The sequence below is a fragment of the Stegodyphus dumicola genome, chromosome 5 (genome assembly GCF_044657685.1).
Source record: "Stegodyphus dumicola isolate Sdum_Otavi_A_Nest chromosome 5, ASM4465768v1".
Taxonomy (NCBI): domain Eukaryota; kingdom Metazoa; phylum Arthropoda; class Arachnida; order Araneae; family Eresidae; genus Stegodyphus; species Stegodyphus dumicola.
The window spans coordinates 193462587-193489986 of record NC_140772.1 but is presented as its reverse complement, the minus strand read 5'-3'; positions in this window follow the sequence as shown (position 1 = coordinate 193489986).

The window sequence follows — 27400 nt, the reverse complement described above, 5'->3', positions numbered from 1 at the left end:
AAGAGTAATAAAAGTTCTCAAGGAATGCTATGGCAGGTATATGGTGATGAAATAGTATGTTATGGAGGCAAGTGAAAAAGAGCAGCCTATATAATTTCCCTTTAATTCCTATGCATGTATTTTATCACCTTTATCAAACACAAAAATCTAATGATTATTAAGGACCGCATTCAAACGTTGTGAATTTTTCAACCACTCTTTGTTACTCTACCATTCTCAATTTGCACCCATTAAAATATCATACGCTTACGGAAGGAAATTTGAACAAAATTCTGAGATTTTATACTGCGGAAACCTGCGGTTGTAGATTCAAGGATTGAACAAAGAGAAATAAGAAAGTCATTTCAGCATTTATCGCCTACGGGTGTTTCAGTCTTAAATCGTTTTGAGCAGCTTTTGTAAAAAGACTGGATTTTACTCTTCTTATCTCTAATATACGTTTTTAGAGTTTATTTTAATTTAAACCTAGCTGTTTTTGTCGATTACCTATTTTTAAATATTTTCCAGCATTTATTTAGATTCTACCCAAGGTACTGTAAAATAGGCAAATGGGATTCACAAAATTCAAAGGTAGAACTTTGAGTTTTATGAGTTCCTGTTTATTTTTGTTATGTAACGGTTATGTACATACGGGTGATTTCTGTACTTTTCTGTCTTAAACTTAGTGGAGGACGGTGGATTGCAACGAAAACTGTTTCACGAAGTTTATGATTTTTCGAGATATTTTATGGTACTCTATATTTTAGATTTACCTTGTAAGGTCTTGTTTAGTTTGTAGAGACATTAGGTATTTTTTGGAAGCAGGCAAGATGAAAAATGAGCAATCGCCTTCGCCGGAAATCGAACCACGGACCTCTGGAATACCGGCCCAGCGTGCAGAACCACTACACCACGAAGGCACGCTAAGAAGGCGGGAGACATACCTTATATAATTCCCCTTTTAGAGGGCGACTGGGGTTTTTAGGGGACCCAATCGCCAAATCCTGGGTGAGGAGAATCATCGTCCAACACCCTTTTAGTTCGGACGCCACTGTAGAGATATTAGGTTAATTGGGAAAGGCGGAGAGATGAAAAATGAGCAATCGCCTTCGCCAGGAATCGAACCACGGACCTCTGGAATACCGGCCCAGCGTGCAGAACCACTACACCACGAAGGTACGCTTCGTGCGGCGGGAGAAATACTTTATAACTTTATTAACTAGTTATTACATGTTAATTCCCTTTTCTGTCCTCTTCATTTCCATTTTCCTCCCAGAATGTAAACATAGCTCGCGTGATATTCAAATAAGGTAGAAGGAGATAGTATTTAAGGGAAAGGTTTTAGAGCGTCTGACCTTTGGGTCAAAAACAACTTGAGCGTTATTTTAATTGTGTAGCCGTTAGGCTGACTAATTATTATTTAGTTCAGTTTAATTCTTTCTTTTTGATTTAAGCCGTGACCGCTGGTTGTATTTTGTAAGCACTAGTGGTGCCTCCTATCAACTTGAGTTAAATAAAAGGGTCCTTTACACTCTTTTCCCTGTCTCTGTGCTACTTACAGATATAGTGATAATTTTGTTCTAGTCTTTCGGACGTTTCTTGCATTTTATGCTTCCAAAGAACATGAGAATCTAACTTTTAAAAGGCATGATGGAAACAGGCTGCTTAATAAATTTGTCCTAGCTCCTGTGGGTCTGTAAAAAATAAATTTAATACCTTTCGTGTCGAGAAATAGCCTTACCAGTCATTTATTTGGTTGAACCAAATAGATATACTATATATATAAAATGTTTTGGCTACATTTTTTAAATATACAGCGTTTTTTATGTAAATTCTCTGATGTTTGAATTTATATTATCTATTTGGAATGCTCTGGTCAAAACTGGAATAGAAATTAAACAAATAGCCCTCGTATATTTTACCTGAATAACTTTGTTATTCAATTAAAATGCTATCTGGAGTCATTAGGTTTATTTCAAAGCAATGTAATGAATCATGCGCAAGGCTCTCGCAGGGATTCGAACTCTGTACCTTTTGACTGCTAGCTGGACGTGCTTCCAACTATACCTTAAAGGCACATGATAAAAAGGAGAAAATTCTTGCAGTAATCTAAGCTAAATACCACTAGTATCTGTTTGGGAACTATGGAACATTTGTTTACTCTGTTTTACCTATAGCCATCTGAGATATTTTGATTTTAGTCATTAATCAAAGTGTCAAGTGCATTAAAATTCTCGAAAATTGTAAATATTTCTCAACATTTGATTAGTTACGAATAAAACCAGACACTGATTAATCGCTGTTGCTTTCTTGACTAGAAAACCACATAAATCTATCTCCAAACCAAGCGATTAAATTTGCAGAATGTCACAGACATTTCAAGACTGTAGAGGCATTTTTCATTGAAAATAAGATCGAATTATTTAAGATTTAAGTAACTTCTACACTAATCAAGGAAGAGTCAAGGATAGTCATACAGAAAAAACAAAACTGGAGGCAAATGAAGAATCAGACATGCGGAGTTGTCATGTGGGCTTAAAGACTGGAAAAATTGGAAAAAGAAACAAAGTTATCCCTGAGAGAATGATGCAAGAAACCAGTGAAAAACTTAGCAGTGTCATTTTCTTTCTATGCCTTTGTTAGTCAACAAATCTTTTAAATAAAGACACGAAATGTCAACTAATAATGATCATGATAACGTTAATAAGGAATAGTTTCTCATTGAAGAAAAAATGTGTTTAGAAGAGTTTTATTTCTGTTGCCGTTCACTAAATAGAAACATCGGAGGATAGTCCTCTTGAACTTTTCATTTAACTTGAACTTAAAATATAATCTCTAGCTCAAATATTGTCATACAAATGGAAATTTTGCGATATTTACTAAAAGCGTAACTAGTTGAGAGAAGAGTTTTCTAAGTAATATTTGTTTAAGAATTGCCTAAAATCTACAAATGAGATATCGCATTTATTAGACCTTATTATACTCTACGTAGAACAGAGAATGTGTAATGAGATTTCAGTAATAGCGTATTCACTGAAAAATAAGACATTTTTCATTTACTAGATTTTTGCCCTAAACGTTGGCACGGCCTTATAATTGGGTAGTATAATTGGGTTCAATGAAATTTCAGAAAAATGAGGGGTTTTTATTAACATGCTATACAGAATAATTATACTGTTTAAGCACTAAATAGACCCCACAAGTAATTAAAGTGTATATAAAATTCATAATTTTCCCTAAATTATAACATTTATGTCTAGTTGAGAGATTTTATTTTATGCCTGTATTCACTATATTGGTTATCGGTTTGCCTGAAAATAAATAGGTAAAAGATATATCATTAATTTTTAGTAATTTTTCTTTATATATCATCGTAAAATATTTTATTTAGTTACTTAGCTTGATTTTTGTTATATTCTTATCAACTATGCCATTACCTAATCAGAACCATTTAATCATCAAACATAAACGTACACTTTTATTCTTTTAAATTTATCAATTTATCCTAAAAAGTAACGGGGTTCTTATATTAGAGAGGTTTTTTTTTATTTTTGAGTAACTACGATATCATTAACGATTTTTTAAAAATAACACAAGAATAGAAACATTTTAGAATGTTAGTATTAAATCATTATTTCAAAAATAAGCATAATATTTCAATTTATTTCTCTACACGTCATGCAAAAATGTTGCAGTGGTTTTTTTTTTTTTTTTTTTTTTTTTTTTTTAGTTGACTGAAAAGGTTGGCTAACACAGGAAACACCCCGGGCAGGAAAAGCTCTGATCATGTCACTGACAGCGACAGCCAATTTCTGTACTTTTGAGTGACAATTCAAATGTGGTCTTATGGCCACAAGCGAATAATATTTAATTTGCAATAAACATTTATGTATTGAAAAGATAAACACCAATTATTTCAAGATTTTGAACTAGTAATTTGTAAAAGTCTTTGCAGCGAGTCTTGCTGATGAAACAAGCCCGACAGCAGAGATGAAATCACACAAAAAGTTAAAAATGTCATTTGGGACAGATTTTTTAAGAAACATATTTATATCCTAAAATCTTAAAGCTCCAAAACAATTCACGTTTATGAAAACACTGCCGATCTTATTCAGAAAACAAACTCTTCGAAATCGGCTTTCAGTGGTACACTTAGTTCTGAAAATACTTTCAAGGCAGGGCATACGTAATTAGTAATAAATTTTGTAAACCAAACCACAAAAAGCAACTCACGGGACGCCATGGCCGCAACTGATTTTATACTACAAACTGTATTTTTCTACCTCGATATTTCTTATCGAATGACATGCCGCGAGAGTATTTTAACTCTTCAGCACTTAAATCCTTTCCTAGTGACTGGGGGATCTCAGAGCAATCATTTCGTAATTCATTTTAATCTACTAGTCTTTCTAAATCACTACAGATAACCATTTTTCAGTTAGAAAGAAACGTGTTCTGAAATAATCACGAAGAAAGAACTTATCTCACTAAACAGGAGAGATTCTCTTCTTCAAAGAGGAGAAATTTTAGTACCTACGGTTCTGATAAGTTCGAAAAGAAACAAACAAGAATAACTCGGTTTTTAAAAAACTCATTTCTAAGTTCTTGCGAAATAAATTAAAGGAACAACAGTTTTGCACAGTACGCATTTATTCGTGGATGGAACTGAGATCAAGAACTGGAAATGAAACTTGAAAATGGAGTCTCCTTTTTTTTAATAGATAATTTAAGACTCGTAAAGAATGCATATACGAACCTGCGAAATTTGTGTGCTTAAACATCGTGTGTTTGTGTGCTAAACTCACTCTCATGCTTCTTAAAATTAAAGAAAATCAAACTGATATTTCTACATCGATAAAATAGGGGGAACACTTACAAAAAGATTTGTTTTTACTTTTATTTTGCGTTTGCATCGTAGAATAATATTAATTTAATATTGCTGGTAGTATTTAGATAAATTTCTTTCATGTATTGATACAATGAAACATTAAAATGAGAATCCAAGTTCCTTTTTCATGGTTTCACAAATCGAAGATTTGCTCTCATTACTGGAACATCATCAGTTGTTATGGAAAACAATTTACTTTTTAAATCAAATACTTGCCCATTTTTAAAATTATCAAACGCTTATTCTGGACGAGAAATGTCAGTGCCAAGTGATTCACAGAAGCAATACTATAAAGTTTTTCATTGATTACTCATACTATTTACACTGGTACTTTCATCAAGTTCAATGCTAATTACGTCATTAGTAAATACGTAAATCAAGTTTGACTAGTCATATCTTGAATGCGACAATGAGCTGTTCTATCTGACAACGGCATTTCTTTAATTGTTTCAATGATTTGTGTTTTTATTTTCGAAGTCAAAAATAAGTGTTCTGAACAAATCATGAATTAGGTTTTCAAACGTTTGACATCTAACAAACTTTTGGAAGTAAACGGTTTTAAATTAGTACTAAACGCTAAGTCCGCAAGAAAGCTCGCAGGTGTAACGTGATCGAAACTCTAATAACTTATTTTATTTTCTAAAATTTAATACACGGTTAGCATTGGATTCGGATCTCTGTTCATTTGGTATTTGACTCACATTTTTATGCTTTGAAGAAACCTATGGCTCAATATTGTTACGTTCTGGCGATAATTATATCAGTACATAAAGTAAATATCGATTTCAGAGCATTTTCGATTCATCCATGATTTTCTTTCTACATATCTCGAATTCTCTCTTTTGCTTTTCGTTTGTCCACGGTAATAGTTGGTTTTAAATAAGAATAATCATTTCACTGTTTAACTGTATTTACACAACTATTCTTCCGTTTCTGTGTAAGTGCTATAACTGAGAGTGAACTGAAAGTACGAAACCAGTGTTGTCATACGTCTGTCAATGAATCATGAATCGGTATTGCCATACTTACAGATTTCTCCTTGAAGTTATCTTATAATTTTTAAAAAAATGCATGTCCGTTGCTGCACCTTTCTAATCAACCATAAATATTGTTGTTATTATTTATTTCCAGTTTGTTTTTGATGTAGCCTTCGAGAGTTTGCTTCATATTTATGTTTTATAATTTATTTTTATATGTTATACTTTATTTTCGGAGCTCGAGTGTGTCACTTGAATTTATAAAATGGGTCACTCGGTGACTCGCGGGTCACAAGCTGCTGATAGACTGTATTTTGGAAACACACGTCTGTTTTTATCAGTGATAACTTTGCTTGCTAGTCAAGCAGTTTCAGATGACTTAGAGAACAATTTAAACTCAAAGTAGAGTTTTCATGTAGTAGGCTATTAAGTTTCTCTGTGTCTTTTTTTCAAAGTCTTAGTATTGAAAATATTGAATAATTACTTATTCAAAGTTATGGATACAAATTTCAAAACAGCTGTTTTGGGCCACATATTGTTTTCATCTCAGAATGAGGTTCCAGTTTTTATTATCTACAATTAACTTACGTTCCACTCTTTCCTAAAACTCCTTTAATGTAATGCATGTGAATTCATTTCATTGAAATATAAATCAAAGAAATGATTGCTTTGATCAACTCTTTGTAAGAAATATTTACTCAACTAACAATACACTAACAAAATATCACATCTTCTTGGAAAATCTCAAAGAGGAATAGTGATCCCCTAAAGGTGTGACAGCTTTAAATACAAATATTCATGCGGAGTTGTGTGGCGACGTCTGAGCAAATAAAAATCTGAAAGTGTTACGCAAAAGTGTTGAATAATGGCTGTCTAACAAATGAATGTGTGATTAAAATTTCTATTTTCTTTCAATGGAAAATAATAATAATTTAACATACTTCTAGCAAAAATAAAAAACGCAGTTATTGTTTTGAAGTAAAACTGCATTTTAGAACTTCTGCGATTTTGAGTAAAAGTATTTCACAGAGGATTTCGAATATAAGTACTTCGGTTTCTTTCGACACTGTTACTTTTGTTTAGATCTATTTGCAGAGTTGTTAATAAAATTGTGTTACCGCAAGATCTTCAACTCATATCTCAAATTGCGCCAATAGATTGTTTATCTGTATCTAATATAAACCATTTAAAATTAGCAGTTTATTGGTTCATTATTTGGAAATAGCTCAATTGACAAAGCAGCTGTCTACGGACAGGACATGCTGGGTTTGATTCCAGCCAAGATTTTTATCTCTGTCTTGAGTATCTCGTGTATTATTTAAAAAGTACAATTTAACTCTATAATGCATTTAGGGGTTGTGTACAATTTTAAAACTGTTCTTTAATTTGGTGGTTTTTTTTATTAATCGAAAAGTTTCTCGAAACAAGATTTTCATATCATACGTTTTTCGAATAGGGGTTTATTTTTCTCATTTGAATTCTGATACTGCATGTTAATTTTAAAATAGAGTAGCTAACTCTGCCATATATATATTCCTGAACATAAAATTTCTCCATCCATTCTAGGATTAAGATATCAGCATTGTGTATAAAGATGATTCGCATCTAAATGCTCAAATTAAGAAGAATAGTGCATAAAAATATTTATTCCTCTCATTTTAACTTAACTTGTACTGCCATGTAATGAACACAATATATTCAAAGCCAAATAGTATTAGAGGCAGAATAAAACGCAGTATTACATTGATAAGATATTATTCCCACCTTCCTAGAGTGTATTCGTGGTTCTGCACGCTAGGCCGGTATTCCAGAGGTCCGCGGTTCGATTCCCGGCGAACTCATGCTCATTTTTCATGACTCCCGCTTCCAAAAAATATCTAATGTCTCTACAGTGGCACCCGAACTAAAAGGGTGGTGGTTGATGAGTCTCTACACCTAGGCTTTGGCGACTGGGTCCCCTAAACCCCAGCTGCCATTTAAAAGGAGGAGTATGTAACGTATTTCTCCCGCCATCTTAGTGTGCCTTCGTGGTGTAACGGTCTGCACGCTGGGCATGTATTCCAGAATTCCGTGGTTCAACTCTCGAAGGCGCTGGTCTTTTTCACATCTCCTGCTTCCAAAAAATACCTAATATCTCTACAATTACAATAAATAGTGTAATATGAAAGGTACTTTTAAAGTAAAATGTCAAATACGAATAAGCAGACATAATGTTGTTAGAATTTTAATGACATTAGGATTTTTAACAAGAAGAAATAAATAATGAGCAATGCCCTCGCCGGGACTAGAACCTGGATCTCTCGAATACGCGGCGATAGTGCTACTGTTACACCATGAAGGTATGCATAAAGGAGGGAGAAAATACCTTATATACCCCCTTTTAAAGTGAGACAGGGGATTAGGGGACCCAATTGCCAAATCCTGGTGGGAAAGAATCATCACCCACCATCTTTTAGTTTAGTTACTGTAGAGCCATTAGATTTTTTGGAAACAAGAGTCGTGAATAATGCGCAATGCCCTCGCCGAGACTCAAACTTGGACCTCTCGAATACGCGATATTTGCTACCGTTACACCACAAAGGCATGCAGAAAGTAGGAATAAAAGACCTTATAATGTTTTGATTCACTCAATTTTCTTCTGATTCTTGTCTTCCCTATATGTAACGAGAATACCAAACATTTGCTCTTGAAATTCCCCTACAAAGGAATCCGTCACCATGGAAAGATAGTCCTCGTGTGCTTTGTAACATTCAAATCACATAACCTTACCTAATTTTCGTATGAGATCAATAACATTAGGTAGAGTATAACTGCATTTATTTTCTAGATGCAGAGAGAATCATAGGTTGTTTTCGATAAAAAGAAAAAATAAGTTTCATTTTTACATGTGTATGTAAGTTTTATCATTTTTCTATTTATAAATATATGTTTTTCTTAACTTTTTAAATATGATCCGTTAGTAATTATTTCGGTTTACATGGTTTCAGCTAGAATATTAATTAATTTCATGAAATTGGGAAAAAAAAAGGAAAATTAATAATACTCTAATTCTTAGACCTATTACTTCTTTGTATTTATGATAGAATAATGTGCTCATGTGAAGGTATTTACGCTGCCATTCCAGCAAAACAGTGCAACATTTTAGTGCCAGAGGTCTAATTATCTCTACTATTCAATAGAAATGAAACTTAAAAATTTTATTTATGACATTCGCTCTTAAATATCTGTTGGAGTTTTAGCCCAAAGGAGCAATTCTCCAAGAAGGGATATTAATTTCGTTTTGTTACTTTGCATTGATTCACTATAAACAGTGAATCACTTTTTTAAATTGTTGCCACCAAATATTAGAGCCCTGTATTATATTTAAAGAAATTAAATAATGAAGAGTCTGCATAAATGTATGCATATTTTTCGTATTGGGATAAAACAACGGTACCTAGAGCCATCAAATTCTGAATAACTTACGTTTCCACCCGAATATAGGCATCTGGAAGCTCAAATGTGGAATTTGGAATTTGTTTTATTGTCTATTTCACATTTTGTAAAGTATTTATGAGTTTTTGATGAAGAAACTCAACGACTTCAAAGCGAACAATGGCAACACTGTGCGAAAGAAAAAACATTTTTATCTCTAGCATGTAAGACTGTGTATCTGAAATTCTCAAGATATGCTCTTTTAAATATTTTGTGATACTGCTGTTGAATTGAATTTTATGGTTTAAGTGCAAAGAGCATGATCTCTACATATAATAAAAGAAAGAGCCTGTCTGTGTGTGTGTCTTTCGTTCGCGCTTGCGCGTAAGCTAATAGGCCCACGGCTACGAAATTTGGTACATAGGTGCATCTAGACAAGAGCCAGTGCACCTCGAAGCAATTTTTTCGAAATTCGAATTCGAATTTTGTTTCATTTTATGTTTTGTGACGAAATCACGTCATTTTGAGACATAATGGGCTATAGGAAAGAGAGATTTTACTCTACTCACTCCATTTTCACATCGTCACGAAACGTAGGTATTTTACGAACTTAAAATAAATTTCGTGTTTCAATAAATCGATTAAATACGAATTTATTTAACAAAGGGAGCTTAACACGTTTCAACGGGATTTTTTTCTAAAAACGTTTATTTTTAAAAATGTACAGTTTATTTTTCTTTGATATTTGAACACGTTAAACTTTAATCCTTGCGACTGCTTTTACAAAAAGAATTTTGAAAAAATGATAATATTTTGTATTTTTAAAACTTTTTTTAAATGAAGCTTCCGAGTACACTTCTAACATCTCACATCTTTAAAAATGTGATTTTGGCTACAATTTTCCTTTCCTATTGTTGTTGATAGATTTTTTTATGAAATCGGATCATTTTGAATAGTTTCATTCTTTTAGAAATATGGATTTGGCAAAAAGTTTTCATCGTATTTGAGCAAAAGTTTTCATCGTATTTCATCGTATCATGTGTCACTGTTTTTAAGAGATTGGCATATTTCATTGTCATTTTTACTTCCTTGTACGAAGTAAAAAGGAAGTATTGTAACCGCGAAAAGTTTCAGGCAGCATATTTCAACGAAAATATCCATTTTGACCGCTATCGAATGAAATTTAACGATGTTTTTGCGTGATATTTTTACGTAAGGACGGAATAAAAGACTCTTTTCCTCCAAAAAAATTATAAAATTACTTTAAAATGAATTCTGTAGAGACTTTTTCGTGGCGTCTGTACAAACATATGTACGTATTTCGCATAACTCAAAAACGAGTAGCCTTAGAACGTCGAAATTGTATATAGGACTGCTATAACATGTAGATGTGCACCTCGTATTTTGGTTGCGATCGGCCGCAGCAAACGTATATAAATATATTTATATATATATCCACTCTTACCCGGCTCAGTGATCTCAGTTTCTTTACTCTTATATGCTTGTAAATTGTACATTTTTTGCTTTAAAAATGATTGAATTATGTTGTTCTTATCTTCCGGTTAAGGTTTTTATGCCTTTTCGATAATCTGTATGCAATATTTTTAGAATTATCAACAATGTTAAAGTTGTTTAGGTGCAGCTAAGCCTAATAATGTTTTTGATGGCGGCCATTGCTTGTTTACATTTGAAACAGCAGAATAGTGGATTTGTTGCCAATCTACAGAAACTTAGCTTCGCAACAACTAAGATAACGCCTTCATTTATTATTGCGAATTAAATCATGCTTAATCCTTTCTGGAATTTTTTTCGAGGAAATAAGTGTTTAAGATTTACTTCGTAATTTTTAATACAGATATTTTGACTTGCTTATTATTATATTTGACTTACTTAAATTGCGAGGCTCCAACTTGTCAGCAACAGTGGTAGTGACTGCTTTGAACTGTAAATTACACAAACTCGTAAGAAGGTTTTAAATCCCTTTTTATTCCACTTTAGAAATACAGCTGCGTTCACTTGTCGCTCACAAACTACGCTGACCCGGCGGTTTAACAAAATAGAAAAGTACAACTAAAAATAAATGACAGGATGAATAAATAACGAAATCACTACCTACGAGGCTCTATAATCGTAACTAACTTAACCTAACTTAACCGCGTTCTAAGATACAGCTGAGATTCAGCAAACTTAACTGATTAAGAAGTTGAAAGATTCAACAAACTTCCGAAATAGGCACACAGGCGAAACGCGCGGTTCTTAAATTTCTATCTAGCAACCTTCCCGCTTGCGATTCAAGAAGCACACTTACAATCTCGTTTCCCTTCTATTTAAACTCGATTTACTTCTGCTAAAATTTGAATACTCTGCGCGTTCTACTACGATTTACATACTCTGGCATTGGCAATTCTAGGGGAAAGTAAAGGCTTGACAGGAAAGATAGCTTAAAATAAATGTTAGTTAAAATAAATATAAACCCTACAACTTTTTATGTATTTTTGCCTCGCCACGAAGTGAGAGCTGAATTAATTGAATGAGAAGTACTCAATCTTCTGTGAAAAACTGTTTCTTTTTTGTTTTGTTTTCTTAATTTCTTTTATACATCGTTCTAGCTTTATTATAGCATTTGAATAGAACATGGGGCAATGATTAGATAATTCTTTAAATGATATAAATTTTGTGCATTCTGAGTTGTGAACGAAATATAATACTGTTAAGTGAACCTAGCGCCAGTGTGTCGCTATGGTAAACAAATAGAGTAAATTTTAAAGAATGCATTTATTCTATTGTGGTTTATGCGCTGTCGGCGAAGTAGATTTAATTCAATCCAATACGTTTACATGAAATGCAAGAAAAAATACGTATAATTTAATATTCCGTACAAGGAAGTCATGTAGTGTACACATCAGATTTTTTTATATATATAATACATTTTTTTTTTTTTTTTGATAAAGTTGTTCTGCAGAGTAAAATTCTATGCGGAATTTTTCGTTTTTTGAGTTTCTTTCATGTTATGTTTTTTGCTTATTTCACTATTTGTAAGATATTGAAAAGTTTTGCATAATTTGTTTTCTTCAACAGAAAGTTGGTTAATTTTTTATATGTAATAAAGTTTTTAATTTTTTTTATGAAGTTGTTTTGCAGAGTAAAATTCTACGCAGTTTTTAAATTTAACGTTTAGTGTTTCCTTCATGCATTTTTACGGTACATTTAAAAGCCAGACGAAGGCTGGCAGCGTAGCTGCTAGTATTTAATAAATAAAGGTAACACACAAAATGTTAAAGAAACGCCCCTTTGGGCGTAATATAAAACCTGAAAATTTTCAGGTTTTTTTCTAATATACCTTGTTTAAAAGCAATTTACTTGAAAATTGCTTCTGACTTCAAATATGCTTGTTTATAAGTTCTGATTTGAGTTTCTTAAATTTGCATTCATTTTGTTATTTAGGAAATTTATGCAAATGGAGTATTGAATGAGTTTGATCAATAACTGGGATAGTAATAAAGAGGAAAAATTCTCACAATTCGTTTTCTCAATCATTCCCTTTATATTCCTCACCCTCCTTAAACTTCTAATCATAATCGAATTTTGTTAGAAGTAATTCCTAAAACTGTATTTAATTAGTAAACACTCATTTGTCAATGGGCAGGAGAATTAGATTAACAATTTTCCTCGTTTCCGTACTTAGTTCGTCGAAAATTAGTTCTGTCAACCAACTTAAAGTAGCGATTTTATACTTATGTTGAAATTATATTTAAACTATTACGCTTTGGTGATTATCTTGAGAATATTTGAAATGGGGCCAAGTTAAATCTTGTAAGTATTTCCATTAGTAGCTAGCTGTAGCAACGTTTATGTAAGAAACGAGAAAATAAACTTAAATACATTATACATTAGAGATTATTACTCCTATCTAAGGTTCAATTATTTGGATTTCAGGTGTCTGTATCAACTTAAAATTTCCTGCATTATAACAGGTTTTCCGTTTTCTTGAGCAAATATTTTTTTTTTTTTTTTTTTCAAATTTACTACCCTAAATAATGTTATGTAGAGAAATTACCGGATAGCGTTATAAAAATTATGTGAATGATTTTCTGATTTATGGAAATCTTAATTTCTATTTGATTATGAATTATTTATTTTAAGGCTTTAATTTTGGGGAAAAAGAGATGCTTCTGGAAATATTATTTAGTTTAAATGAATATTATTTATTTTCTTTTATTTGCAAATCTTGTACAAAACTTTGATTCATTGTGAAAAAGCAGGGAAAGGGAGGCAATTTTCGCCAAGTCATGATTTCGCGCGCTTTAGAATGTTCGAGAAAGAATTTTCATTGTTAGTTGACCTTAAGAGAGGAAAGTACGTGACGGAAAGGTCAAAGGTTGCTACTTGTCTTTCAATGTAAGTCATTCAGGTTTTTGGCGATTGAGGGTCCGGTTGTTGGCTAAGTGAAGAAGGGCGCGCATGCGCGATCACCCTTTTTTTCCGCATTCTGGAGTTGAAAACGAAGATTTTGCCATAATTAAGGGGGCGATAAGTGAAGCCATAGTGGGAGCCCGTTTGGTGAAGGAGAAGAAGGAAATTTGAGTTGGACACTCTTACTTTTTGGCTGACTCTCGGACTGACTCGCTGATTTTTGGGCTGGCTGGACTAGTGGACGTTTCTCTTGAAAACTGGCTTGAAGGAGATAATGTAATTGACTACGAGAGATGTTTTCCGGCGGGGAGCGGCAAATATGCTCCCCGGCCGCGTTTGGTTAAGAGGCGAGACACACTTACTCTGGACTCACTCTCTCACTGACTCGCTGATTTTCGGGCTTGCTGGACAAAATGTAATTATGAAGCGGGATGTTTTCCGGCGGGGAGCGGCAAATATGCTCCCCGGCCGCGTTTGGTTAAGAGGCGAGACACACTTACTCTGGACTCGCTTAGGCACTCTCTGACTGACTCGCTGATTTTCGGGCTTGACGGACTTGTTGACGGAGACTGAGAAAAAACTTGTGGGTGTTGCGAAGGAGAAAGGAAAAGATTTAGTCGGCATCGAGCTGTGCTTCCGGCGGGGAGCGGCAATTATGCTCCCCGGCCGCGGGTTTTCTCAAAAATGCGAAGAAAAAAAAAACTGTTGAGCGAATAACAAAAAAATTAACAGAGACTTGGGTCTCTATCTGTATCGGCAAAAGTCAGGACGATGTCCTCTGAACTCCGACTTGAAAACAGAAGGAATTATGTCACCTTAGTCAACTGGAAGCCTGCGTTAGCCGTTCTCTAAAATGCCTAGCTTAATTGTCTACGTTTTCCTTGGTGGAGCTGAGAGTCTAGGCAGACAGCCGTGCGGTGTAAGCTGTTCTCTTGCTTTCAGTGGGAATAATTTTCTTCTATGGAAACCAGTAGCAGGCGTAAGATTTGACGGTATAGCTGATGTAATTTATTGTCGTGCCGTTCGAGTCTCTGTCTTGCGGATTTGCCAAGTGACGTAAGGATAGAGCTAAGATATGAGCTCTCCTCCACTTCAAGATGTCCACTCAAGATAAGTATTATTTTTTTTGGTGTGTTGGAACTTTAGGCAAGTTTTTTCAAAAACGTCCTTAGCAGTAAAAACAACGTCGAATCTAAAATTTAACTCTCAGGCCATAAATTGTTTCCCTTTCCTTTCCTTTAAATCACCAGACAAACCTTAAGTTTTTTTATGAATTTAAATGAACAGACTCTCAGATGAGGTTAAGATTTTTCTTATTGTGTTGTAATTGAATAAACTGATATTTAATCTGGAACCTCTTACAGTATGTTTTCTTTATATATTTAATATGGACTTTTCCTTTATATCTTGTATATGTTTTATGTTTTCGATCCTCTCACGGCGCGGTCCCGGAATGCATTTTTTTCACAACGCAAAAATGCTGTACACGTTTCACTATACGATCACTCCCTTTAATGGCAAGTAGTTTCATATTTAACATTTAACAATATAGGAATTTCAGATATAACTGGTACCTAGAAGAAAACTATTTAACCTTGGTGTCGAAACTTTTAACATAACAATAAACACAGGATGTTAGTTGTATAGTTTCATGGAAAAAAGTGTTTGTTAAAGGGTTTTATAAAAAAATGTATTTTGTTGTGCTATTTTAGTTGAACTAGAAATGAGTTGTGTAAGTAAACAAACAAAAAATAACCTCATTCCTTAAAGTTATCAGAAATGTGTACTTCACTTAATACTGATTGCAGTTAAACAGACTGTAAGTAATCGTATTATGCTGTATAATTACGCAACGCACTGTGCATTGTCAGTTCCGCGGAAAATCTGCATTCATAAGCTCTCCTACGTATAACCACATACTTGTAACGCATGTAGTTTGTAACCATCAGCATTAAAACATTAAACTATTTTTAATGCTGATGATAACATGGATTCATATCGAGAGATGAAAATAGATGCCAGTTTCTTTTAGAAGGGAGTGCAAGAGCGCTTGATATGAAGGGCAAATAAAAGCTAAATTTTGTTCTCATGGTGTGGCGCACACATCCTACACCTATCTGTCTTGATAAATTTCTGATTTTTTATTTCGCTTTGAATGTGGTTTGTTTTATGTGATTACGGCAAAGCTTTGAGGGTTATAAGTTGATGGATGGCTTCATTCAAAATTAGCTAAGGAAAACTGTCTCTTATACACGTTAAACATGGGAAAAACCATGAAAATACCCATGCAGCCAGCCCGTTCGTGGGATTCGAACCTCGAACCGAACTACCAGTGTTCACTGACATTTCCGCTCGGTTGCTGGTGGCCTTTTCAAATATAGGATGTCCTACCAAAATTACCTAGAGATGATATTTTCTATGCTTTTTCAGACCTGAAGAAACGTTAACGAACACAGTATGTAGGAGATTCATAAACCATTAACATATTCATTAACAATATTTTATTTTAAACACATGTCTGACTTGATGTCTGAAAGGTACAGCGATTACTACTTCATTGAATTACTGACGATTACTGCATTTTTCCAAAAAGGAAGATCCATTTTTTTACATCGATATCAAACTCAACCACTCCACAAAATTTATTTTCCACAAACTGTGCAATATTTTGAGCCGATGTCTTGCATTGAGTATCGACAGCAAGCAAAGATTGCTAAAATTCATGGAGAACCATCTGAATATTCAAAAGGTATTTTGAGTAAAACGGAACGGAATTGTGGTCCCTTTCATCACTTTCTTGTTTAACTGAAACATTAATTGCGAAGGGTGTCCGCCGATAACATCGCGGCAAAAACATCGTGGACGAAAACGTCGCGGAGAAAACAACGCAAGGTGAAAACGTCGTGCTACAAAACATCGTGGGAGAAAACATCGCAAAGAGAAAACATCGCAGTTCTAAAACATCGTGGTACAAAACATCGTCGTAGAAAATAAAGCGGTTCAAAAACATCGCAGTTTAAAAACATCGTCGTCGAAAATATCGTGGTAAAAAATAAAGTATCTACAAATCATCGCATGACGATAACATCGCAGACATGCTTTTTTCAGGTTTTAATAATTGTAAATGGATATTCCCATAATGATTTGTGAGCGCAAGGTGTAAAGAAGGATAAATTTTACTTTCACATATTTTATTAACTAATAAATTTTTGCTGAAAATGTAAGAAGGAAACTTAAGCATAGAAAATTAAATGTAACTTATAGATTATACTTTTCATGAAATATTACCAGTAAAAAATTTATAAAAATGATTTATTAATGGCCTTTGTTAGTTAACTATGTCGGTTTAAAACTCTATTAAGTGCTATAAGTTGCATTAATTTTTTATGCTTAAGTTTCCTTTTTATTTTCTCAGCAAAAATTTATTAATTAATAAAAAATCTGAAAGTAAAAATTATCCTTCTTTGCATCTTGCGCTCACAAATCATTATGGGAATATCCATTTACAATTATTAAAGCATGCCTGAAAAAAGCATGTCTGCGATGTTACCGTCATGCGATGATTTGTAGATACTTTATTTTTTACCACGATATTTTCGACGACGATGTTTTTAAACTGCGATGTTTTTGAACCGCTTTATTTTAAACGACGATGTTTTGTACCACGATGTTTTAGAACTGCGATGTTTTCTCTTTGCGATGTTTTCTCCCACGATGTTTTGTAGCACGACGTTTTCGCCTTGCGTTGTTTTCTCCGCGACATTTTCGTCTGCGATGTTTTTGCCGCGATGTTTTCGGCTGTAACCATTGCGAAGTTCTTAAAGGTCTTATTGACCAATACATATTTCTTAAGTACCGCAATGCAGTGCAAGGATATCGTGACAAATTTTCAGGTTATCTATTTATTTTATGAATTTTATCAATTAAGTCTATGACCATTATAATCTTCCTTTGGACTTTTCGCTACATGCTGCAGATATTCCCAGGAATATTACTTGAAATTTTTAATTACCGCTTAGTATCCAAAAAAATATCTATTCTACTGTCAGAGGTTTGTAAATAAATGAAATAAATGGATGTTTTATTTAGTATAAGTAATTTTTCCCACTTTGAATTTCTCATCATATGAAAGTGCTCACATTGCAAGCGTGTGACTTGATGGTTATTTTCAAGGTGTGTATAAAGTGTTACTTGACGGTTGTTTCAATGTGTTTATAAATTAGTCTAGATTTTATTGCAATATTTTATTTTATTTTAGCGCAATTAGCAAAGATTTTTTTACTTAAAATCCTTTGAATTTCAGCTGAATTCTGTGTTTAGTTTTTGGCTGAAGTCTTTTGGTTACAAGTTTCTTTAAACGGGGAAGACGCGATAGGTTTGCTTGAAATTTGGTTGTGGATTTATACCTTTTTATAAAGCAAGTTTCCTTTTTCAGGCGAGCATGTAGCGAATGCCTCCGAATGTTCATAAATTTTTCATGTCAGTACGGCTTTCGGTATTAAGGGGAAATTTAATGGAATAGGAAATATCGAGGAGTGTTAGAACTCGTAATTAAAATATTTATAGTTAAGGAGCGTCCATAAAAATCTTTCCACGGCTTTAATTTTTCCAAGTGGTCATCATAGTCATTTATCTTCAGTTATAAACTTATTTTAAATACGGAAAACACTCATATTTTTGGATTTTTAATTTTATAAATCAATTGTGTAAAAACTACCAAGTCTAACTTTTTATACTCTTTCCTAGTTCATACATTTACACCGTCAGACCAAAACGTTCTGAGATAGATTTTCTTCCTGCCATATAACGGCGTTCAGTTAGGTGTGCACAATGGAGAAACGAGCAGTAGTTCGATTTCACGTTTTAATTGCTAAAACGGCTATGGAGGTATTCGAATCTATGAAAAAAGCTTACGGCAATAATTGCTACATTCATGCATGAGTGTGTATTTAGTTTAAACGTGTTGAAGAAACACAGACATCGCTTCAGGACAGTGAAAGTAAACAGTGTTTATTTTGTTTAAAAGTTTTGAAGAAAAAACGATATCGCTTCAGGACAACGACAGAACACAGCGTTCCTCCATAAGTTTGTCCGACGGAATGATTATGAAAATTATCCTTCTTCTAAAAACCAATAGTCATCTCTCATGCTGAAATATCGCAGAAGAGCTAAAAATCTGGAGAGTGCAGAGCAGGTAGGTGAAAGGTCGCCAAAATCGAAGGGAGTGCAAATGACAAAATCAAAAGTGAAGATAATGCTCATCGCCCTTTTTAACACCCACGGCATTATACACAGGGAATTCACTCCTACAGGCACCACTGTAAAGTCCCAGTTTTATCTGAACGTCATGTAGTGATTGTGCAAGACAACTCAACAGATTCTTCCAAAAAGATGGGAGAAGAAAGATTTCTTGTTGCTGCACTACAGTGCGCCCACTCACACGACTGGAATTGTGGTATATTTTCTAGCAAAAACGCATGTACGAGTTCTTAACCAACTTCCATATACACCCGATTTGGCATCGAGCGATTCTCTTTTATTCCCCAAAATCACACTTCACATAAAGAGTGTAGCGCTATGATGACGTAACCGATATTCAAGCCACACTGGCACGCAATCAGAATAACATTATTAAAATTATTATAAAAACTAATTATTATTTAAATTAAATTTTTTAATTAAATTTTTTAATTTAACGAATATTTTCAATCCTTCTGACCTTTTTCTTCTTTTTATATCGTTTTCTAATAATAACCATGTGTTTTATACCAATGAGTAAATAGTCGAAAAAACTTAAAAAGTAATATAAATATTAGAACTACTTGTTTTCTGTTAAAACAACTACTTGTTTTCTGTAGAATCTAATATTTATATCAATATTATGTCAATGTACAGTCAATGTACATTGACAATGTACATTGTCAATGTCAATGTGAAGTCAATGTACATTTGCGTCGAAAAGCAGTTTTGCTTCTGCATCATATATTTTTTTAATTAAAAGGAAAATTGCAACTAATACCTTTTAAGAAATTTTTCAAGCATATGCATTTCAAAGAGACTGTCTGTTATTAAATATTTAGTAGTTTCTGAGGAAAGCAGCTAATGAAACATGACACAAAACAAGACTTGTTAATATAGTAACAATACATAGATATACATGAATAAACCCCACATAAAGGACAGTGAAAGTAAACAGTGTTTATTTTGTTTAAAAGTTTTGAAGAAAAAACGATATCGCTTCAGGACAATGACAGAACACAGCGTTCCTCCATAAGTTCGTCCGACGCAATGATTATGAAAATTATCCTTCTTCTAAAAACCAATAGTCATCTCTCATGCTGAAATATCGCAGAAGAGCTAAAAACTTGCTTTATCATTTACATAACTCATTTTTCATCTTAAAACTATACATATATTTTTTCCATTACTGAAATGTATATTCGCTTTCATCATTATAAATAAGTCTCTGTTTCAAAAATCAATTGTTCTTGGAAGAATAAAACTGGAATAAAATTGAATTTCATTTCATTCGTAAAATACCTTTAGATCATTCTTTCAAAAGTAGCTGTTCCATTACACTTTGTTTCAAATAAAACATCATGTTTTTATAAAAATGGATATTCCAAATTCGTATCAGAGGTGCACAATTTATTTTAGTATGTTACTACTGGGGATTATCAACTAACTAGCGGTTGCTTGCCCTCAAATTTAACAGCACAGCCCAAAATGTTATACCGATGAGGTGACGGATGACTTCCTCTATTAATGCCTAACTCCTAAGAAGGAGATAACACTCAAAGTTCAAGCTAATACAAAATTTTATTAACCATAACTTGTGATTAGTACATCTAAAATTTAAAAACAATCTAAATTTATTTACGATCACAGCTCCTTGCTACAGTTTTGGAGATAACTAAGACATAATTACAACAAACGCTACACAGATTTACAACTCACTTTGTTTGATAACTGTAATTAACTAATTTTCTGACACCTACCGAACTCCTCAAAAACTAAATTCCTTTTCTGTAAGCGACTTGTTCAACTGAACGGCCATACTCCGGGAGAAAATTCACTGAGCACTAGGTTAAACATTTTCCACCTGGATCCTAAATTACGTCATTTATAATAAAATTTGAATAAATCTTTGATTAAGAATAACATAGCCAGCGTAAAGCTGAGAAAACTTATTATGTGTTATGCAACAAAAACTCAGCTGTAAATGGGCGCAACAGGACAACCTAGCACTTGGCATCTTGCTCGATCAGAAATTAACCAAATAACTACTCACACCTTTTTCTCAGAACATCATATGTCTCAATAATTTTTAAGACTATGTAATGATTCTAATGACACTCTGCAAAGAAGCACAACAGTAAGCCTTACTGCACAAAGTATCATTAGTAGTATAACTACCTACTTCCAATTGTACCTGCATACATGTTTTTTCTCTCTCTCTCTTTTTTTTTCAATTGTAATTGCATTTATATACATTGTGCATCTACTAGTATGTATAACCCTTGTTCCGTTATGGCTGCTCATTGTTACAATGGAATTCATTCTTCGCTTAAATTGTATTATAATTATTACCTTGTTCAATTCTATTGTCATAACTGCTTCATTCAATAGAGTAAGTGATATTAATAGCACTTTTCATACATCGCTCAATAGTGTTTTGTGAAGTTAGCCTGAAAGGGGCATAATATATGATAGGTATTCTAAATGTTGAGCCCTATATATGTAACGCAGTCTCATGTATCTTAGATTTATAATACTGTAAGTGTGCTTGGTAAATCCTAAACTTACAACCAGTAATCTCTATCTGAACACAGGACCATACGTGATCTTACTTAGTCGGTGATTAGCACAAGACTGTGTAGCCTGTGAGGACTTATGCATCGCGGTTAATAGCCTTGTGAATTTCTCATTCATCATCTGCTTATAGCACTCTATTCTACTGGCTCTCCTGCGGAGTCGGCCCAACAGTATTAGATCGCTTCTTTAAGGAGTACAATAATGCTGTGAGGCAAATTTTATAACTGTAGGATCAGCAGAACGCGATGAGAATAACTCGCAGATAAGAAATTAATATAAATATAGCTATAATAAACCTTCGTTCACATCAATCTCAAGGGACCGAAAAGTCAAAGGTTTGTGTTAAATATTTCAGTGAGTTGGAGACTCAAATTTAAAAATAAATTGGAGACTCAAATTTTATTTTTGAAATACTTTTTATACACACTAAACATTTACAGTATACATGAAATATGTACTACAATATATTATGTATGTCGTGATAGAAAACATTACAGCAGTACACGAATTACTATACTGTAATTCAAATGTGCTCACAGATCTTTTTACTGGTGAAAATTTCATGTATATTGGGCTATTGCAGACGGGAAAGAAGATGCCTGGCGGTCAATTCTATTGATGGCTGCTGTATAAGTAACGGTTAATGCGGATGTTGTAGCAAACGTTCCTAGTACCCAAGGCGTGTAACAATTACTGGTGAATGGGCGAAGTGATATTGTCGTCCTCACTTACTTCTGGAGACATTTCTTGCACCTGAGACACAACTATTGGTTAGATTCCACTGAGCACAAACGGCAACATCCTCATCTGCACTAACGAAATCCTTAAAACTAACACTAGGGTTCCCAACCTCTTGTGTACAATATTCCACTCGTCTGGTGAATAGCATCGTTGCCACCATGTAACTGATCAACGGGATTAGCATCTTTTTGTCTCCAGTCTCTGCTAAAACAATTGTGGATGTGCTGCGATGACACGGATTTACTGAACTCGCCGATAGCTTATGCCATCAAGCACAGTCCAAGGTAGCGTTTCCACCTCCTTTTCAGCACTACGAATTGCAGCCCTCACCACTAGTTTGTAATAAGACCTCTTCATAATAGCAATAATGACTTGATCCAAAGACTTCCTATAACATTATGCATATAGCTGCCGTAACTGAAATTTTATTCATGATAACTTAGTGTTCGCCTTAAAAGAGTTCGTGCTAACTGTGGACTACTGTATTAGTAAAAGTTAAATCGTAAATATCCCAAATTATTTTCCTTAAATTATTTCATTCCATATTTTTTTCGATATTTTAAATCAAAATGAGATTCTGCTAAGACACGTACAATAATGCAAACAACCATCTATTTTAAAGTGTTTTATGCAAGGTTTTATCCAAAATATATTAATTAATTTTGAAAGCAGGAGCAGTCTAAATTTCTAAAATAAAATGTTCCTTAGCTTGAGTAGAATAATAGCCAGGTTTTATAATAACAACATAACAATGAACTGTAAAGTAAAAATTACGAATTATAATAAATGTAGAAATTTTAAAACTGAAATGAATGAAAGGAAAAAGATAACCAGGAAACATAATGTAAAGAACACTGTAAATGCAGATATTCTTGAAATTCACTTTCATTTCTGTTAATTATATTTCAATCTACTGTTCATATATGAACACTTTAAGAGAAATATTTTTTATTATATTTATTAGAGATTAAATTTAACTTCTGCTTTAGCGCATAGCGTAAATCCAAGTAGTCAAAAAGCAGAATATGACGAATGCTTTTCTCGATTAAAATGGAAATTACTTATTACTTTTTATTTACGTCTTGAAATCAAGTTTGGCGAAATAATTAAATTTTGAGTTTTTCAGATGATACCATATAAATTTCATTTAAAAAGATGGCTTTTGTTTTCCTGCATTTTATAATTAGCAGCTGTCATACGTAACTAACTCTTGTTCTTCCCAATCGCCAATTTAGCATTCGATGAGAATGAGCAAACCCATTGGTTATTTCATCATAAAGGACGTTGCTCATGCATGCACCACAGGAAGAGACCGAAATACACCCGCAAAAAAGGCTGAAGCATGATAGACAAGCTTCTGAGTTTTGAAGAATGTCGTAGAAATTTGGAGAACTGACCTTATATGTATAAATAAATGTTATTTAAAACCATTTTAACCATTATACTTCAGTATATAGCGAATATTCGCCACTTCGTCTTCTGCATAGAGTCTACGTTGTATGCTTCCAAAAAGAACGCTTATACACTATAATATAAATTTTGAAACCACACAGGGAGGGTGAAAAAGTTTTCAAAAAATTTATATCATCAAAATCATAAACAAGTAAATAAGCTTAAAAATCTACTAATAATAATTTTAAATTTAAATGGACAGAGTATAAAAACCATGTAAAACAGAAGTAATCTAACACATGAAAAAATAATAAATGAAAATATGATCTAGAAATGTAAAATAAAAATAAAAATTAAAAAGAGTAGATAGTTCTTAAACTCTGTAAAGTTAGAGCAACTAAAGTTCTGAAATGAAAAAATGCATTCGAACAGTTCAGTAACAAAACCTAAAATGTGCTAAGTAATGAAATTAAGGTAAATTACATAAGTCAAACTGATTGCAGTTACTGTTGAAAAGGTCTGATCACGTTTAATTCAGAAATAGATACTAATAAGAAAAATGTAATTTAATAGGCTAATTGACTTGGCACAACATCTTATGAGTATCACATAGCATAAAATAAGAATATGTATTAATCAACAAACCAGATACTGAACACGTTAATTAAGTTTACGACGTGCAATTTAATTTCTCATGCCTTTAATGAAAGATTATCGATTCACATTTTTCATTTAGGAGTACATGAATAGGAGGCGCTTTGTTTACTTGTGCACTTTTACCACAGCCGTAATTTAGAATAGCAATTTAAAGTCTTTCAGATGAGTACTTGTGAACAAACAACTTTTGAACTTCACTATAATGTGACCTCGATTGAGGTAGAGAAAGTTTTGCAAAACTCTAAGAAAAATGACGTAAGTAAAAATTTGGAAGCTACGTTGCTCCTTCGTTATAATAACATATCGTTATAATAACATAAATGATACAAAAATTAAGCCCTCGTTACAATGTCACTCGCGTTACATTTAATCTCAAAATAATCGAATACTTACGGATTTGTATAAGGAATTATAAATATGAATTTAATGCAAAATATTATAAAGAATGTACCAGAATAGATAAACTCTAGATGCCTAGATCATTTGGAAATCTTCATTTGCCCATTTCCCCAACATTCCTTATGTAAAATCTAATAAATGTGACATTTTTAAGACTACGGCAAAGCATTACCAGCTGACCCATAGTACATTACTGATCCCCCATTCTTTTACCTGTACTTGCACATATAAAAAATAGAAAAGTTTCTAATGCCTTTCAATGAACAAAAATTATGTAAATAAGAAAACAACAAGACATAAATTCTTAGAAAATAATAAAATGCAATATACTCTTATACGAATAAAGTAGTGCTATTTCGTGTCAATTTTTATTGTTAAATATACGTGTGTCACGTGATGAGTATGGCACACATAGAATATTTGTAGCGTGTGTGCAACACATGATGTGCTTGCAGCTTTTCTTTCAGTTATTACAGTATGTGTTACGCTTTTAAAAATACAGTATTCGATGAAATATTTATTGTAGCACTGTGTAATAAAAAAGAAAAGTGTATGTTGAAACGGATGCGAAGCGAAACTTGTGTATGATGAACGTTTAAAAGATGTAACATTCAAAGCATTAAACAATCGTAATTCAACAGCTCGTAGAAGCATTGCAGGTATTAATTCAAGTAAAACTGTTTATTTATATATAGTGTATATAAAATTAAATGAATAAAATAAAAACTGCTTTAATAGTGTCTGTAAAACACTTCGATATCCGAAGAAATAATGGGAATTGCAAATTTTTTTCATTTGATCTGTGGGTTTTGACAGAAATGTTCTTTCCTCTACTAAAACGTGTAAATGTTAATTTTAAACTTTTAAGGAACTGAAATTTCAATAAATATGATATTCCGCATTTTTATCACTAACATTATGAAGCAGGCCCATCAGCGGCCGACGGGTAAAAGATGCTGAACATTGGTAGTTCGGTCTGGGGATCGGGTCCCGGCCAACGGGCTAGCTGCACTGGCGTTTTCGTGCTTTTCCCCATGTGTAATATGGACACGAGCCACTTTCCCTTAAAAAGACCTCCAAGGGGCATCCCTCTCTTGCTGTGTAGTGCCTAAGGACGGAGCATGCAATAAATATAAAGAACATTATGGAGATAATCGTATTCAGTTTAGAAATAATTCAGCTGGCTGCCATTCCAGATGCGTAATAAACTGTCCACATTTTGAATAAATTTTACTCAGAATTACAAGACACTTCAGTTTGTTCCATTTGTTGTTTGAGTTCCAGAGATTTTTGTTCTGTTACATGTGGTTCTCGGTAGATATTGTGGATAGTTTACTCCTTCCAAATTCAAAAATATTCGAGGAGCTATTCTATTTCACTATTACTTGCCTATTTAGCTTTGCTCTTTTGGAGAACCAACCAATGTTTGTCGAGATTCATATAGAACTGATAATGCCTGATTGATGAGTCGTGCCAAGATATTTTTTTATCAGAGGCAAAAAGGTAAATGCTCGCCTCTATATAATATACCCTACATAATAATTTATAATAAGAAAACTTTCCATATAGCATCTCCAAGGAACCCAAATTTAATTTAAAAACAGGAATGGAAAAATTTCTAGTCAGAATTTAGATTAGTATTTTAATTACTTTATTACTTTATTTTGAATATACTATATATATCAAAATAGCTATATTTGTATTAAACAAAGATAAATGTATTAGTTTCTAATCTTGATTAAAGGTAAATGTATTAAATCAAAATATTATAATTCTTAAAGTACATTTTAATCGTAGCTTTATAAATTTAGTTGGTTTGGTTTTGGTTTGGTTTATTAGATTATGGCAAAGCACACTAGGGCTATCTGCCTAGGGGGAGAGATGCCTTCGTGGAGGAATTTTTAAGGGAAACTGGATCGTATACACGTTACAAATGGGGAAAACCACGAAAACACCCATGCAGCCAACCGGTTCGCGGGATTCGAACCTCGGACCGAACTACCAATGTTCAGCGACGTTACCGCTCGGCCGCTGGTGGGCCTCTTTATAAATTTAGAAAAATAATATATCCAATTATTTATAACTTTCAAATAAAATGTTACAAAATTCTTTTTTGATAAATAAGAAAAACCATCGAAATTCACATTGCATTAATGCCCAAGTTTTATTGCAATTTTTCCTATTGTTTTATTAATTTAAGTTTGCCGAAGCTTATTTCCCCTAATAATAACTGACAAATTTAAAAGCATAATTGGCCCACCAGCGGCCGAGCGGTAAAGTCGCTGAACACTGGTAGTTCGGTCCGAGGTTCGAATCGCACGAACGGGCTGGCTGCTTGGGCGTTTTCGTGATTTTTCCCATGTGTAATGTGGATACGAGCCAGTTTCCCTTAGAAAGTCCTCCACGAAGGCATCCCTCCCCTTAGGCAGATAGCCCTAGTGTGCTTTGCCGTAATTAAATAAACCAATCCAAACTAAAAACATAATTAATTTTCGAATTCGTATAGCCAATTTTGCGCCCCTTTTGATGATTCACCCGAGGCAAGTGAGCCACTTGTCTCACCCTTGTTTCGGCACTGCTTGGTTGAATTGTCAATTTTGAGCGTACAGTATGTCAGCAGTTTGCTGCTGAAATTTAAAAGTATGGCTACATTTACGTAATGGAAGAAAAAATACACACCAAGCATGAGGCCAAATTTGTGGCTAAACAACGAAAATGTCGTTAA